Source organism: Martes martes, assembly GCF_963455335.1.
Source record: "Martes martes genome assembly, chromosome: 14".
In the NCBI taxonomy this organism is placed as follows: Eukaryota; Metazoa; Chordata; class Mammalia; order Carnivora; family Mustelidae; genus Martes; species Martes martes.
The window spans coordinates 50383037-50399010 of NC_137902.1; the positions used below are offsets into that span (position 1 = coordinate 50383037).

At 39.7% G+C, this 15974-nt stretch overlaps 1 protein-coding gene across 1 annotated transcript in view; it reads right to left on the reverse strand.

The window, feature by feature from the left end:
- LRMDA (leucine rich melanocyte differentiation associated) overlaps positions 1 to 15974 on the reverse strand; it is a 1037695-nt gene that overhangs the window by 214773 nt on the left and 806948 nt on the right. The gene's annotated exons all lie outside the window — the stretch shown is intronic.

Sequence of the window (15974 nt, forward strand, 5' to 3'; positions counted from 1 at the left end):
ACACAGCAAAGGTGGTACTAAGACGAAAGTATATAGCAAAACAAGCCTTTCACAAGAAATAAGAAAGTTCTCAAGTACACAACCTAGCCCTACACCTAAAGGAGCTGGAGAAAGAACAACAAAGAAAGCCTAAACCCAGCAGAAGAAGAGAAATTATAAAGATCAGAGTAGAAATCAATGAAATAGAAACCAAAAGAACAGTAGAATAAATCAACAAAACTAGGAGCTCATTCTTTGAAAGAATTAATAAGATTGATAAACCCCTGGCCAGACTTATCAAAAAGAAAACAGAAAGGACCCAAATTAATAGAATCATGAATGAAAGAGGAGAGATCACAACCAACACCAAAGAAATACAAATAATTATAAGAACATATTATGAGCAACTATACACCAGCAAATTTGACAATCTGGAAGAAATGGATGCATTCCTAGAGACATATAAACTACCAAAACTGAACGAGGAAGAAATAGAAAACCTGAACAGACCCATAACCAGTAAGGAGATTGAAGCAGTCATCAAAAATCTCCCAACAAACAAGAGCCCAGGGCCAGATGGCTTTGCAGGGAAATTCTACCAAACTTTTAAAGGATTAATACTTATTCTCCTGAAACTGTTCCAAAAAATAGAAATGGAAGGAAAACTTCCAAACTCATTTTATGAGGCCAGCATTACCTTGATCCCAAAACCAGACAAAGACCCCACCAAAAAGAAGAATTACTGACCAATATCTCTGATGAACACAGATGCTAAAATTCTCACCAAAATACTAGCCAATAGAATCCAACAGTACATTATAAGGATTATTCACCAAGACCAAGTGGAATTTATTCCTGGGCTGCAACATCTGCAAATCAATCAATGTGATATAATACATTAATAAAGGAAAGAACCAGAACCATATGATACTCTCAATAGATGCTGAAAAAGCATTTGACAAAACACAACATCCTTTCTTGATCAAAACTCCTCACAGTGTAGGGATAGTGGGTACAAACCTCAATATCATGAAGGCCATTTACAAAAAACCTACAGTAAATATCATTCTCAATGGGGAAAACTGAGAGCTTTTCCCCTAAGGTCAGGAACATGGCAGGGCTGTCTACTATCACCTCTACTGTTCGACATAGTACTAGAAATCCTAGCCTCAGCAATCAGACAACAAAAAGAAATTAAAGGCATCTGAATCAGCAAAGAAAAAGTCAAACTCTCATTCTTTGCAGATGATCTAATACTTTATGTGGAAAACCCATAAGACTCCACTCCAAAACTGCTAGAACTCATACAGGAATTCAGTAAAGTATCAGGATATAAAATCAATGCACAGAAATCAATTGCATTTCTGTACACCAACAGCAAGACAGAAAAAAGAGAAATTAAGGAGTCAATCCCATTTACAATTGCACCCAAAACTGTAACATACCTGGGAATAAACCTAACCAAAGACACAAAGAATCTGTATGCAGAAAACTATAAAGCACTCATGAAAGAAATTGAGAAAGACACATAGAAATAGAAAATAGTTCCATGCTCATAGATTGGAAGAACAAATATTGTGAAAATGTCTATGCTACCTAGAATAATCTACACATTTAATTCAATCCCTATCAAAATACCATCAATTTTTTCAAGGAAATGGAACAAATAATCCTAAAATTTATATGGAACCAGAAGACCCCAAATAGCAAGAGGAATGCTGAAACAGAAAACCAAAGTTGGCAGCATCACAATTCCAGACTTCAAGCTCTATTACAAAGCTGTCATCATCAAGACAGCAAGGTACTGGCACAAAAACAGACACAAAGATCAATGGAACAAAATAGAGAGTCCAGAAATGGACCCTCAACTCTATGGCCAACTAATCTTTGACAAAGCAGGAAGGAATGTCCAATCAAAAAAAGACAGTCTCGGGGTGCCTGGGTGGCTCAGTGGGTTAAGCCTCTGCCTCCAGCTCAGGTCATGATCTCAGGGTCCTGGGATTGAGCCCCGCATCGGGCTCTCTGCTCAGCAGGGAGCCTGCTTTCCCCTGTCTCTCTCTGCCTGCCTCTCTGCCTACTTGTAATCTCTCTGTCAAATAAATAAATAAATAAATCTAAAAAAAAAAAAAAAAAAAGACAGTCTCTTCAACAAATGGTGTTGGGAAAATTGGACAGCCACATGCAGAAGAATGAAACTCGACCATTCTTACACCACACACACACACAAAATAGACTCAAAATGTATGAAAGACCTCAATGTGAGACAGGAATCCATCAAAATCCTTGAGGAGGACACAGGCAGCAACCTCTTTGACCTCAGCTGTGGCAACTTCTTCCTAGGATCATCGCCAAAGGCAAGGGAAGCAAGGGCAAAAATGAACTATTGGGACTTCATCAAGATAAAAGATTTTGTACAGCAAAAGAAACAGTCAACAAAACCAAAAGACAACCTACAGCATGGGAGAAGATATTTACAAATGACCTATCAGATAAAGGGCTAGTATCCAAAATCTATAAAGAACTTATCAAACTCAACACCCAAAGAACAAATAATCCAATCAAGAAATGGGGCAGAGGACATAACATACATTTCTACAAAGAAGACATCCAAATGGCTAATAGACACATGAAAAAGTGTTCAACATCACTCGGCATCAGAGAAATAAAAATCAAAACCACAGTGAGATACCACCTCACACCAGTCAGAATGGCTAAAATTAACAAGTCAGGAAAGGACAGATGTTGGTGAGGATGCAGAGAGAGGGGAACCCTCCTACACTGTTGGTGGGAACACAAGCTGCTGCAGCCACTCTGGAAAACAGTATAGAAGTTCCTCAAAAAGTTGAAAATAGAGCCATCCTACAACCCAGCAATCGCACTACTGGGTATTTACCCTAAAGATATAAACGTAGTGATCCGAAGGGGCACGTGCACCCAAATGTTTATAGCAGCAATATTCACAATAGCCAAACTATGGAAAGAACCTAGATGTCCATCAACAGATGAATGGATAAAGAAGATGTTTTATATATATATAATGGAATACTGTGCAACCATCAAAAAAATGAAATCTTGCCATTTGCAATGACATAGATGGAACTAGAGGGTATTATGCTAAGTGAAATAAGTCAATCAGAGAAAGACAGTTATTATATGATCTCTCTGATATGAGGAATTTGAGAGGCAGGGCAGGGGGTCGTGGGGGGAAGGGAGGGAAAAAATGAAACAAGATGCACCTGGGAAGGGAGACAAACCATAAGAGACTCTTTATCTCAGGAAGCAAACTAAGGGCTGCTAGGTAGGGGGAAGGAGGGAGGGATAGGGTGGCTGGGTTATGGACATTGCGGAGGGTATGTGCTACGCTGAGTGCTCTGAATTGTGTAAGACTGATAATTCACAGACCTGTACCCCTGGGGCAAATAATACATTAATATTAATTAAAAAAAAAAACAATAAGGTAGGCATAAGGCTGAGTCAATAACCAAGAGACTAAGAAATATCCCAAGGGGGCAAAAGGCAGACTCTGGGCAAGAGCACAGCATGCCTCTGAGTGAGGAAACTGAAGGCTAGTTCAGGCTGTAAGTCAGTCAGAGGAGGGCTAGGAAGCCCAAGACTTCTCTGAAAGAAGGAAGCCTCTTGAAGGCAACGGCTTGGAGCTTCCCATTGCTTCTATCTGGTATAAAGGGGTCCAGTTTGTTCAGTACCTAAAATGGCATCAGGCCCAGAGTTATAGTTTGGAAATATTTGTTGGGGTACCTGGGTGGCTCAGTTGGTTACGTGTCTGCCTTCAGGTCAGGTCATTGTCCCAGGGTCCTGGGATCAAGCCCCTGCATCGGGCTCCCTGCTCAGTGGGGAGCCTGCTTCCCCCTTTCCCACCCCCCCCCTGCTTGTATTCCCTCTCTGGCTGTCTCTCTCTCTCTCTGTCAAATAAACAAATAAAATCTTAAAAAAATAAATAAAAATAAATAAAAATAAATATCTGTGGAAGGATGGAGGAAGGGAAGGGAAAAAAGAAAAGAAAAACAAAACCAAAGTTGGCTTTGGAACAGAAAAAAGGAAGGAAGGACTGTGGCTTGGGCATTCTGTGGGTTATTACATAAATAATGAAATCATAGAAAGTAGGAGATGTAAAACATGTTACAAATCATCTAGAGCAGTGGCTTCCAAAATATTTTTTAGCATCCACTAACATAGCAGAAGGAAAAATAAAAATTTAAATACTGGGCATTATGGAAATAATCATGATTTCTTATGGCAAACAAATAAAACTATATTTATATCATTTATATAAAAGAGGGAGAAATATGTCAAGATTTTTATTATATAATATTAAGTAAACATATTAAAATTACACATATGTCACGATTTTTAAAATATAAGACTTACAACAGGTAAAAGCTAATAAGCAAAGATTAAAGATTTTTGTTGGGGCATTTGGGTGGCTCAATGGGTTTAAGCATCTGACTCTTGGTTTCAGCTCCGGTCATGATCTCAGGGTCATGAACTCAGTGTTATAAGATCCAGGCCCACATGCGGTCCCGTGTGGGGGCTTGGCACAGAGTCTGCTTGGGATTCTCTCCCTTTTCTTCCCCTTCCTTCTCTGCCCACCCCTCTCTCCCATGCGCCCATGCTTAATCTCTCTCTAAAATAAAAATAGAATCTTTTAAAAAATGATTTTTGTTAATGTGATTTAGAGTGATTTGATTTTTCCACTTTCTTTTAATTACATCATTGCTTCTTACAATTTAAAATATTTAAAATTTCAATATTTAAAATCCTAACTATATATGAGGGCTGATATGAAACAATGGATTTTTCCATCAAGTGTCTTTCCAACCTCTCCCACTGGAGTGAGGAGAGGTGGACAAAGAGGAGTGAATAATTGTGGGTAAGGAAGAACAAGAAGGGGACCGGAAAGAGAGGAGGCAAAGTGTGGCAAAAGAGCGAATATCTTCTGAATTCATCCTAAGTGCTAATGGTTTTCCAGTGTATGAGGTAAGTCCAATTACTACCCTCATTTGAGAAATAAGAAAAGAGAGGTAGGATAAGTAACCTGTTCAAAGTTACACAGTTCTAAAGTCCACAATGTGATTAGGAACCAATTTAGAAGGCTAAAGCCCTCCAAAGCCCAAGATGTTTCTCCAATGCCACCCTCTGTCTGCATTGGGGGCCTCAAGTTTTTTATGGTACTCCTCTCCTGACCATCACTTACTTACCTTTGCCCCATACCACTGTCAGCAGGGCCCTATCTGGTCCTTTCTGGTAAGAATATAGACTTCAAGAACACAGGGTCCAAGACCCAACCTGAGAGTGAATGACTTACAGCCTCTCAGACAGAAACTTCTTGAACCATCAAATGAGAGAGAATTTACAAAAAAAAAAAAAAAGGGTAATTTTAAAAGCACGATATCCTGCCTATAAACAAATAATCACCCTTGTCTACAGCAATATGATAAAACACAACATTTTGCTTCTAATTATTTATCCTTGCTAAAAATTTCATTTTTGTCATATGCTCAAACATAGAACATAATCAGAATTTAAAATACATTATAATTTGCAAGTAATGAGTGTATATATAATTGTGTGTGTCCCATTTCTTGAGCACTAATTATATGCAGGCATTTTATACACAGAGTTTCATTTATCTCGACAACCTTAAGATACAAGTACCATTATTATGATCATTTTATAGATAAGGCAATTGAAATTTAGGGAGGTTATACAACTTGCCCAAGAGTACCCAGCTATTATGTGGGCAATTGGGAATTCTGACCAACACTGCTTGATTCCATAGTCTGAATCCTAGAACTATACAATGAACTTGAAGCTTGAAGGTATCTGAAAAAGACAACCTTCCTGGACTTAATATATATAGACTAGGGCAGATAATATATAATTGTAGTGACAGATGATTCAATCCATGTTAATATGCAACATATTATGTGGCCTGGCATGTAAATAAAACCATTAAGTTATTTATTAATAATTAACTGACTAGGTAATGTAGACACAGGAGTGTTTCAGATCTCCTTGGCCATAACCAGTGGGTCTGGAGTCAATCTGTACCAGCTCACAAAAAACAATGGTTAAATTTTCGGGAATCTTGTGTTAACATAGGCTTTACTTAAAATTGAATTACGTATACTTGGTAACTGGAGAAATTATGTGAAAGGTAATATATACCACAATTCATCACTTCCTACTTTACATAATTTTACTGTTATTTATGCTCTTTACGTTATTTGTGTCTATTATATCTCTGTAGTGGAAAAACTACATACTGATGAGTTACTTCACATCTTTTCCACGTGTTCAGTGATGTTGCTTTGATAGCCTGACACTGCCACGGTGGGAGTATTTACAGTAGAAGTTGCCAAATGCTACAAATTGGGGACGGACTATTTTACTGACTCCCTAAACTCAAGAAAGTGATAAAAAATGCTAATGATACAGATCAAAAGGATGTTTTGCCTTTTGTCAATACACTGTGAACAGTATAAAAATGTGAGGAAATATTCTTCCAATATTCAAGCCCTGCTATCCAGTTCAGTAAAGACAATGCTCAGGTCACCGACAAATAAGGGAAATTCTAATGTGTTCAGTAAGAAGGGAAAGGAGTTGGTATTTCATATCAGGACAACACTTGTTCGTCTATGAAAACCTTAGATTGATTATGGACATGAGATTTGGGCCAAAATAATCAAAAATACTCTGTGAGAACCAACTGGCTGCATGGAATTTGTAACAAAAGGCATTATATAATTTTTATTTGTAAATTAAACACATAAACATGTAACCTTTTTTTTTTCCCTCCATAGAGCTGGTTGTTTAACCTTTATAGCACCCCAGTACCTATAAACCTTATTAAATAACACCTACAGTATGGTTAGAGCTATGTAGAAAAGGGCTATTTTATGGCCTAGAAATGGAAAGGATAGTAAGAAAAAAGCTAATTAAACTTCAAGGATTCTGTCCTTGACTTATTTACAACTTGGATATCTTTTACTTCTCTGTTTTCTATGCTCAGATGCCTTACTGACCAAGATTTAGAGCCAGGCTCCATCCAGCTGTATGACCTTGGGGAATTTACTTCAACTTTTTAAGTCAATTTCTTCGACTATTAAATGGTAATAACAAGTCACGTTATTATGACATGAGGATAACGATGATGGTTAAAAATCGCTAATACATATCTGTGCTTACTTTGTATCTAATACATATTTAGATATTTATTTAGCATAAAAATTGCTAATACACATCTGTGCTTACTTCGCTAAGTACTTTCCACATATTAATTTATTCAATCTTCACAACATTCCCATGAGGCAGCCATAACCCCCATTCCTGTGTTACAGATGAGGAAAACTAAGGCCCAGAAAAAAACTAGGAACTTGACCACGGTCTCACCTAGTTTCTCAGGTGACTAGTATGCGGCGGAGCGGGGACACCCATCCAGGCAGCTTGCCTCCACTGGCCACTGTCTGAACCATTCTGAGCTTATATGGCCTCTCTTCCCAGTAAAGGTAAGAGACAGAGATCTTAGCATTGCTTGTGAAACATGAGCTATGATTTATTTTTATTTCATTCTGATTTTGTATGACCTGTAATTTTGTATAGCTTATTTCTTCAAGTAGATTTAAGTTTCTTGAGAGGCAGGACTAACAATTCATGACCTTTCCTACTCTTCATAGTAACTACCACAGGGACACGCTGGTCGTTTGTAACTGGATATTTATTACATGAGTAGACTCTACCCCTCACTTGACAAGCAGAAAAGCACTACCGAGATCCTTCCGAGGGCAAAAATAGTGAGAACTTTATATAGCCTTGTTATAATCTGAGTTCATGCATAGATTCACGGCATTACTGTGATGGTCTAAACCGGCATTAGTAAAGAGCTACGTACGGCTTTTCTCATCTGTGTTTGTAGGGTTGTCTTAGAAATAATATTATGTCATGGTAGTCCTACAGGCTTGATTTGTTTTGGCTTAAAAGAAGGAACTTGCCTCATGCGTCTCTCTTCCTCTCACAGAGTTTTTTATTCTCGAGGGCTGCAGGTCAAGTTCTGTCCTTGGAACCAAAGTAGTTTTCCAAAATGAGGTGGAGCCAACTCTGTCAAGCTAGCCAGATCTGCTGTCAGTGCCTTCCCCAAATACATCAGACCCTCTGCTTGTAAAAATAAATTGATACCAATGCAAGAAATTTATTAGGAGATGACAGCCCAGTTCATAATGGAAATATGGAGAAAACATCATCCTTCAAAACTGACAGTTTATCCATCATGCCTCAGATTCCTGAGATAGAAACAGACACTGTCACATACAATCCGCTGAGGACACGTTGTCTTGGATTTCCTTATGACAGGAAACTCTGAAATAATCCAGAAGAAGGAAAGGACTTGTACTGCCCTTAATGTGCTCGGCCATAAATTTTTAGCATTAGTAGAAGAAACATGTGGCCAAGGAAATGAATGATGGGGGAAATCAGGAGGCCTGGAATTCTCCAACGGCCCCTTCTTTCTCTCTCGGGGGTGATGAACTGGGACAGGGGTCAGAGAGGGTGACCGCAGTGCTGTGAGGGACATCAATATCCTGTTATGTGTAAGCAGAGCCAACAGGTGGCAGGGCACCACTGCGGACACACCACAGTTGGCTGTTTGAGGTTTGGGGGAGCGGGTCACCTTGCTCCGCTAAGTTTCCAAATGCGGTTATTCCACTTAGCTTGTTATTTGTATTGATAAACCTGAGACACTTTAGGAGGGCCATTTTAATTAGGAATAAATGCAAGGATATTTGTGGGAATCACAAGAGGCCTGATCTTTGCAGGCTTAATGAGGTGACCTACACAACCCCATATGAAATAATTGTGTATTGTATTAAAAGCTGCTTTGGAAAATATAATCGTGGTAGTAAATTGGAATGAAATGAACATGGTCTTAGAGGGGAAAAAAAATATTCACTGCCAATTTTATGGGGCCTTAAAATATTTATGTTCTAAACTTGCATTCTTTGGAGATTTGCTGAGTGTTGCTAGAACAAGGAAACTTTTTTAATGAGATACATGCGTATTTTTTAAATTTACAGATCTTCTTAGCGAAAATAAAAAGACACAAATGTGAAATGGAAATCTAAACAGGGCAAGTACAGCCTTAATGTCCTTATATTTATAATTCATTCTTCATATCAGAAAAAAATAAAAGCATGGGAAATTTCACTTAAATGGGAATAATACACAAGGAATCTTTATTTGCAGTTGGTGTCTGTCTCACTGAGGTACAGAGAACATGGGCATGAATGTGACATACCAGATAAACTCGAGCTTTGATGCGTTTGTTACATTAGGTGGATACGAATGAGATATGTGCATTCTTGGGTTATACACAAAGTCAAATACAGGGGTTTGATCCAATCCCTGACATAAATCCCTAAGAACAACAGTGAAATAAACTACCTGTTGATCGAGTCCTTATTCACAGGTAACCGTGTTTGATGAAACACAAAGTGAGTCTATAATTCTTAGACTCTGAATCCTTCTTTAACTGTTCTCATCCTCTGAAAGAGGCAAATGAACTTCTAATTGTTCACATTTGTTTCAGCCAATCTTCCTGATTCCCTGTTTCAAGCAAGACCTAAAAATGTTGACTTTCCACGTCCAAATTAAATCTATCTGTTTCCTTTTGGTTTCTATCTAAGTGCATGCCAGTATGACTTAACATTCGTCCAAGGTTTATTTCAATATTAGTGGAAAACAAGCCATTTTTCAGTTTAATGAAAAGCATCAGTGTCTGCCTTTTAACCAAAAATGTGACCTTACACTTAATGGATCTCACCAGAAGGTACATTTTCAAATTATTTTTCTACTGGGGGTTATGACTATCGCTTCCCTAATTACTGTGGCAGTGGCGAGGGAAAGCCTGCATCACACAGCAGCTCAGACAAACAGAACTCAGAATGAACAAAATGGTAGTTTCATTCACGAAACAAGAAAAAGGGAAGGGAAAAGGAAGCCTAAACCATATGGGAGGGGGAAAAAAAGAAAAAAAAAAAAAAAAGACCTTCTCTGAGCTTCATGGAACAGGAGACGTAGAGCAGCTGAAGGTTCCATACTTTTCTGTTACTACCATTTTTGTTCCCAAATCACTCCAAATTGGGAAGGTAAAGGCTGAGCATTACTGATTCAAAAAAACTCCAAGAGGACATCTGATATTTCTTCCTTATTAAGGATGATGGAGTGTAATTGATGTGCCTGGTGCCTGGCCAATTCCAACTTTTTGAGAATGCCGCTTAATGTGCAGACATTATTTTTGGACTACTGAACGCCAGAAAATAATGAGCTGGCATTCAGCTTTGGTGAATAAGACCCTGAATTTTCATCTAAAAGCAGTTTTGAGTTATTGCTGTAGATAAGGTGTAACTGTGCAAGGGAATTTTATCCATGTTTCTCCCATGAATCATAAATGAGGAAAAAAATTACAGTCTAAATTGCACTTAAAAGGAATAAAGTCTTTTCATGTCATACATGATTTATCAAAATGATCTCATTTTAAGGGTACTGTGGTGTATCTTGATTAATCACATTAGGAAGCGTGATGAATGGCCTCTTTAATGGTAACACAGGATTTATTGGCAACATCCCGACTTGAACCAGAAGGGTAAGAAGTAAAATATACAATAGATAGCTAATGCAGATAGGGTGTCAGTAATGCTCTGACTTGTTTTAAAATTATCCTGGGAGCCTCAGTGTCAGGAGATTCTGAAACGGCCAGGTGGTGGAGACCATACAAGTTTTGCACAGCAACCTGGGGCCGACCGTTCATGTGGCATAACCCTTCCTTAACCTGTTGCAGTGCAAGTAAAATCACGCTGCTGGACCATCAAAAGAAAGCATGTGTGAAAGCTGAAAAAACCACAGAAATTCCTAGTAGGAAGAGGGGCACGCTGCTTTTAGAGATCAGCGCTCCTATCCCTTTTGCCCTATTTCAATATCCTCTTCACATTTCGCTTTAATATCCTAAATGCTTTTTTTTTTTTAAGCCTGCTCAAGTCTGCTCCCACTAATTTCCTCTAAGGCTGACAGATCAGAGGCTTTCCTCGAACTGTTCCTTTTAGAGCCGAGGAGGCCTCGTGGTAATCCTGCTGCTTGTCTGCAATTAACCCTTCCAGTTGCCACATTATTAACACAACCACCCACAGACAGAGGAAGCCCCGACCCACTGGACACTGGCTCCTGACTGAAGCTTCAAAGGTGCCAATCACACCCTAGTCAGAAAGGTGCCTGCTGTCAGCATCAGAGGTTTCCATCCTCTCCTCCCCGCTGATCAAACATTCCTCCTCAGAAGATTAATTCAGAGTCTCCGCCCATTTCCTCTCATATCCTCCTTCCTTTTCTGGTTTACCCAAAGATCCATCTTTGCTTCGAAAAGGGAAGCCACGGATAATAGAAGCCCTTTCAAAACAAAAGCTGGGCAAAGGCAAATTTAAGTCCCAGCTGTTATCAACTTTTTTTTTTTTTTTTTAAACTCATTTAAACACCTTAAGGCAGTGAGGATTAGGGCCTGGCCTGAAATGCCATTCTTTGATCAAAGACCCCAAGACTTTACACAAACATAATCACAAGGAAATGGATGCTTCTCTGAAGGCTGAATTGATTTGTTTGACTGCAGAGCCTAGGATGGGTAGGAATGCTGCACACTTATTTTCCCAGTATGTATGTGTGTATGTGTGTGTGTGTGTGTGTGTATCACGAGGCCAAGCGACTTAGAAATTATATTTTTTCTTCATATGTCTTAATTGGAACAAAGTCGTTTGTGGATTCAGACACAGCTGTGGAGAGAGGCCATGGAGGGGAGAGAATGGGGGTCAAGCGGGGACTCTCCCTGTGGTCTTGTTCCATCCCAGGGCAGGGAGGAGGGGTGATGACGGTGGGGAACGGAAGGAGGAGACAACAGTTCTAGGGTCTCTGATGTGGAGTAAAAGTGACCTCACTGTACTTATATGAGCCAATTCCACTGGAATCTTCCACAGTCACTTAGTAACTGTAGGTATCCAACCCTGTCTGTTAAAGCAGTAGTAGCAAGAGAACCCAGCAGGACCTTTCTGAAGGCCAGTGAGTGGCACCATGTGACCCATTCATCAGGCCCTTCACCACCCATCACCATCTTTCAGGACCAGATGCCAGAACCAGCTCACAGTCATGTCTTTCAAAAAGGTTATGCAATGGCTATATAACAAATTCTAATATAAATCATGGCTTGATAGGCCTTAAATTTGTCATACATTCCTGGAAGGAGATAATTTGGAAGTTGCATAATAAAGAAAACATTCAATGTCAAGGTTGAAGGGACAATTGGATATTGAAATGCTTCAATATTCAAGCGTATGAAGATATTTTCATAAAGAGATGGTTAACCAGATTATTGTTTGGGGATTTTTTTTTTTTTAGGAGATGGGATTATTTTGTTATACACACTACAGAGAGACTATCAGAGAATGAAATTAAAGCCCTACATGAGTAAGAATTCTTAACTGACAGGATTGTATCAGGGCAACCAACCACATTTCCAGGGTAGGCTGCAGAATTTCCCCAAGTGCACAGCTTAGGAGAGAAGATTAACCTTTTCAGTTGTAAGTGATGAAATTCAATGTAAAATCCTCTAGGAAATTATATGGGGAAGGAGGGCCCTAATGAGTCCAAGGGTACATAGTTTTGTGTATGGTTGGATCCACACATTCAAGTTTATCATCAGAAATTCCCATTTCTTCAATTAGTACTCCTGCCTCCCAGCTTCGGCTTCTCCATGTGGTGACTTCCCTAGACCTACAGATCCCTATCTTACCATCTCCAGAACCATAGAAAAAGCTTCTGTTTCCGGAAAGTTCTAAGCCAGATCTGGGAATCTGTGGCCTGATTTGAGTGACACACCCATCTCCGAATGAGTCTGCGTGGTCAGGAGAAGAAACAGTTTGCTAGATCGAGACTGGATCATGGGCCTGGTCCTAGTGCTGGGACAGCCATGGGTCTCACCAGAGCTCTATAGATTATAGGGGGAGGAGTGGTGGCTCCCCACACATAAGTCCATCTAGAATATAATGTAATGGACACCAACAAGGCCAAGAGACAAAATCCCCCCCTCAAAAGTAGACAACTTCCTATATAAGTCTTTTGGACTCCCTCACTCTGTGTTAGACATTCAGAACAACTCATCATCATCTCGGGGTAAAATTGAACATGCTGTTCAACAGCCCATCCTGAGTCCTCACCATCACCAACAAAAGGCCATGCACAGAAAGTCTTCCCCATAAGGCCTCCCAAACATTATGTATTTTAAACTTTTCTGGCTCTTAGTTGACACCAAAGAGCTTTAATGTGCAGTTATTTTTTTTAACAAGCTTGGGCATCCCACAGCAGATTAAAAACAGCAACAGTAATCTAAAGGGAGCAGCATGAGGGAAGGGTCATGGGCAGCTGCTGGAGTCAGAGCACAACATGGAAAAAGGAGACCAAGAACACAGACTGAGCACTGAACCCCCAGATATCACAGCAGACCTTTGAAATGATGGCAACCCGACCCACCATCCCTCCCCTTCACACGTGCATGTCAGGAGGGTAAAGTTAAACTCAGTTTTACACGTCCTGCATAAGTCAGAATTATATAGTATATTTAATTACCAACTCACATGTAGTAGCACTGGTTGCTGGGATGAGATATTAGTCCTATTTTATCTACACAAACAACAGGTAATACCACAAGAGAACAGGTACCCGGTATGGAAGAGGAGCACAGGTAGGTTCTATGGGAACCTCCTAAAATGTTTCTTTTTTTTTTTTTTTTAAGATTTTATTTATTTATTTGACAGGCAGAAATCACAAGTAGGCAGAGAGGCAGGCAGGGAGAGAGAAGAGGAAGCAGGCTCCCCGCTAAGCAGAGAGCCCGATGCAGGGCTCGATCCCCGGACCCTGGGATCATGACCTGAGCCAAAGGCAGAGGCTTTAACCCACTGAGCCACTCAGGCGCCCCCCGCCTAATCTGATCTACATAAACTTCCCATGTTTGGGAAAATAATTGCTAATATACTTCTTTCATTTTCCAAAGGCATTTCCCTGCCACTATGTTTCTCAGCCTCTTTTTACCTCTTTCTAAAAGAGATGTCAAGGAGGCTTACCCTGAACATGTCAAAAAATCCAGGTACATTGCTATCTTAGTAGATGAGGATATTGTGTTCTGAGAAGCTTGGGTCTTTCTCTGAAGGTCTATGACATATGTGAGGGGGGAGGTAAAACTGGGACCTCTACAGACTTAGGACGGGTTACTATATTTGAGTTTTATATCCGCCAGGGTTCCAAGGAAAGCAGGCAGGATTCTCTGCAACTCAAGGACAACCATTATGGTGACCAAAGTCGGATACATTCTAATGAAGTGCTAGGCTACTAAAACTCTTCTGGGCTAGAGCCCCCATGATCAAAGTGCTCACATCAGGATAGCTAAGATGTGAAGAAAAAATGCAGCTCAGATGCTAGCTAACATTTGGAATCCTGAAAGCTCTACCGTATGGGTACATGTACGCATGCCTGTGTGTTTATTGTAAAGAAGGGGATACGGATATGAAAGACTTCAAGTTCCAAACATAGTTTTGCTTTGTAAAGTTAATATTAATCCCCAGTTTGTGAACCTTTCTAGGTAAGGACTTTATTTTGCCCTATCTTCTCTCAAGTAGCAAAAAAAAAAAAAAAAAAAAAAAAAAAAAAAGCTTGTTTATTCTGGACATCCAAGAGTCTTACTACTCTCTGCCTAAGTACATTACCCCTATCTGGCTAAATATTAATTGTCATAATCTGAATGCTTTTATATTACAACATGCAATTGCTGCAGTACATTGGAGTCAAAAGTGGTAGAAAATGATTTGACATGTAGAAAGTGATTTGATAAATAATCCACAAACACCATTCACAGAACTACTCACGATAAAGTTCTTTTTTGTTTCATACTGTCAAACGTTTCATTCATTTAAACATATACTTGTAAAACGACTACCTTGAGAGATTCCAGATCTAAATATGTGTGAGAGTGCTACGTGAAAAGTGACAAAGTAGCATAATTAGTAAGTCCTACTTCCTATGTAATAGTTCTAATCATTCTAGAGGCCTTATTCTCTCTGTAGCCGAAGAAAAATTCGAAGCTTCGTTTCCTAAAGAAACACCGCCATGTGCCTCTAAAATCTTGGCTTTTGCCTCTTTGAGCACATTGTAGTCCAGCAAATTCAGTCACCGACAAAGTAGGCTTGAACCTACGCCTAGTAGTAAATCCCTCTCTGCGTTTAGGTGATACTTGGGATAGTCTAAATGCAAACCATGCAACAAAGAGGAAGGAGTAGAGAGAAAAGAAAGGAAAAGGAAAATTAGGGGGAAAAAGGGGGGAAACAAGACATTTTGACAATTTTTCTCAAATGAGAAATCCATTCACCATTTTCCACCATTTTTTGGACTGTATTCTATCTATGATATTAACTACATTTTAGACCTATTATGACTTATACATTCCGCAAACCCTTCTTGCCATCTTCTCCCATTCAGGATTCCTAGATTCTGAAAGGTAAACAGGGCCCCAGAAACCCAAGCCTGCCTTCCCCAGGGCCTGTGCTTTCCCTGCCACTGCACATTTGTGACCGGTTTATAGAAAGGTTAATGGCCCTCCAGTAAGAAACACAACAAAGACATGCCACCTGCATGTTGCAAGGGGCCAAGCGCAAACTCTAACAAGATTCACTGGGGAAGGTGGGCCTGTGCTTTGGCCAATATGAAGCAAACTGCACTATATTTTCTAAAGTCAGCCCCTCTACCCCTTCTCCCCCGACCCCCACCCTGGGTTCCAGAGAATTACTGTAGCTTTCATTCGAGTAAGGGAACTTATTTTAGAGAGGGCTCAATTCCTGGCAAACTCCTACCCAAAGTGACCATCCTGAGACCTTCTTTTTAAAAACAGAATGTAATTGGGC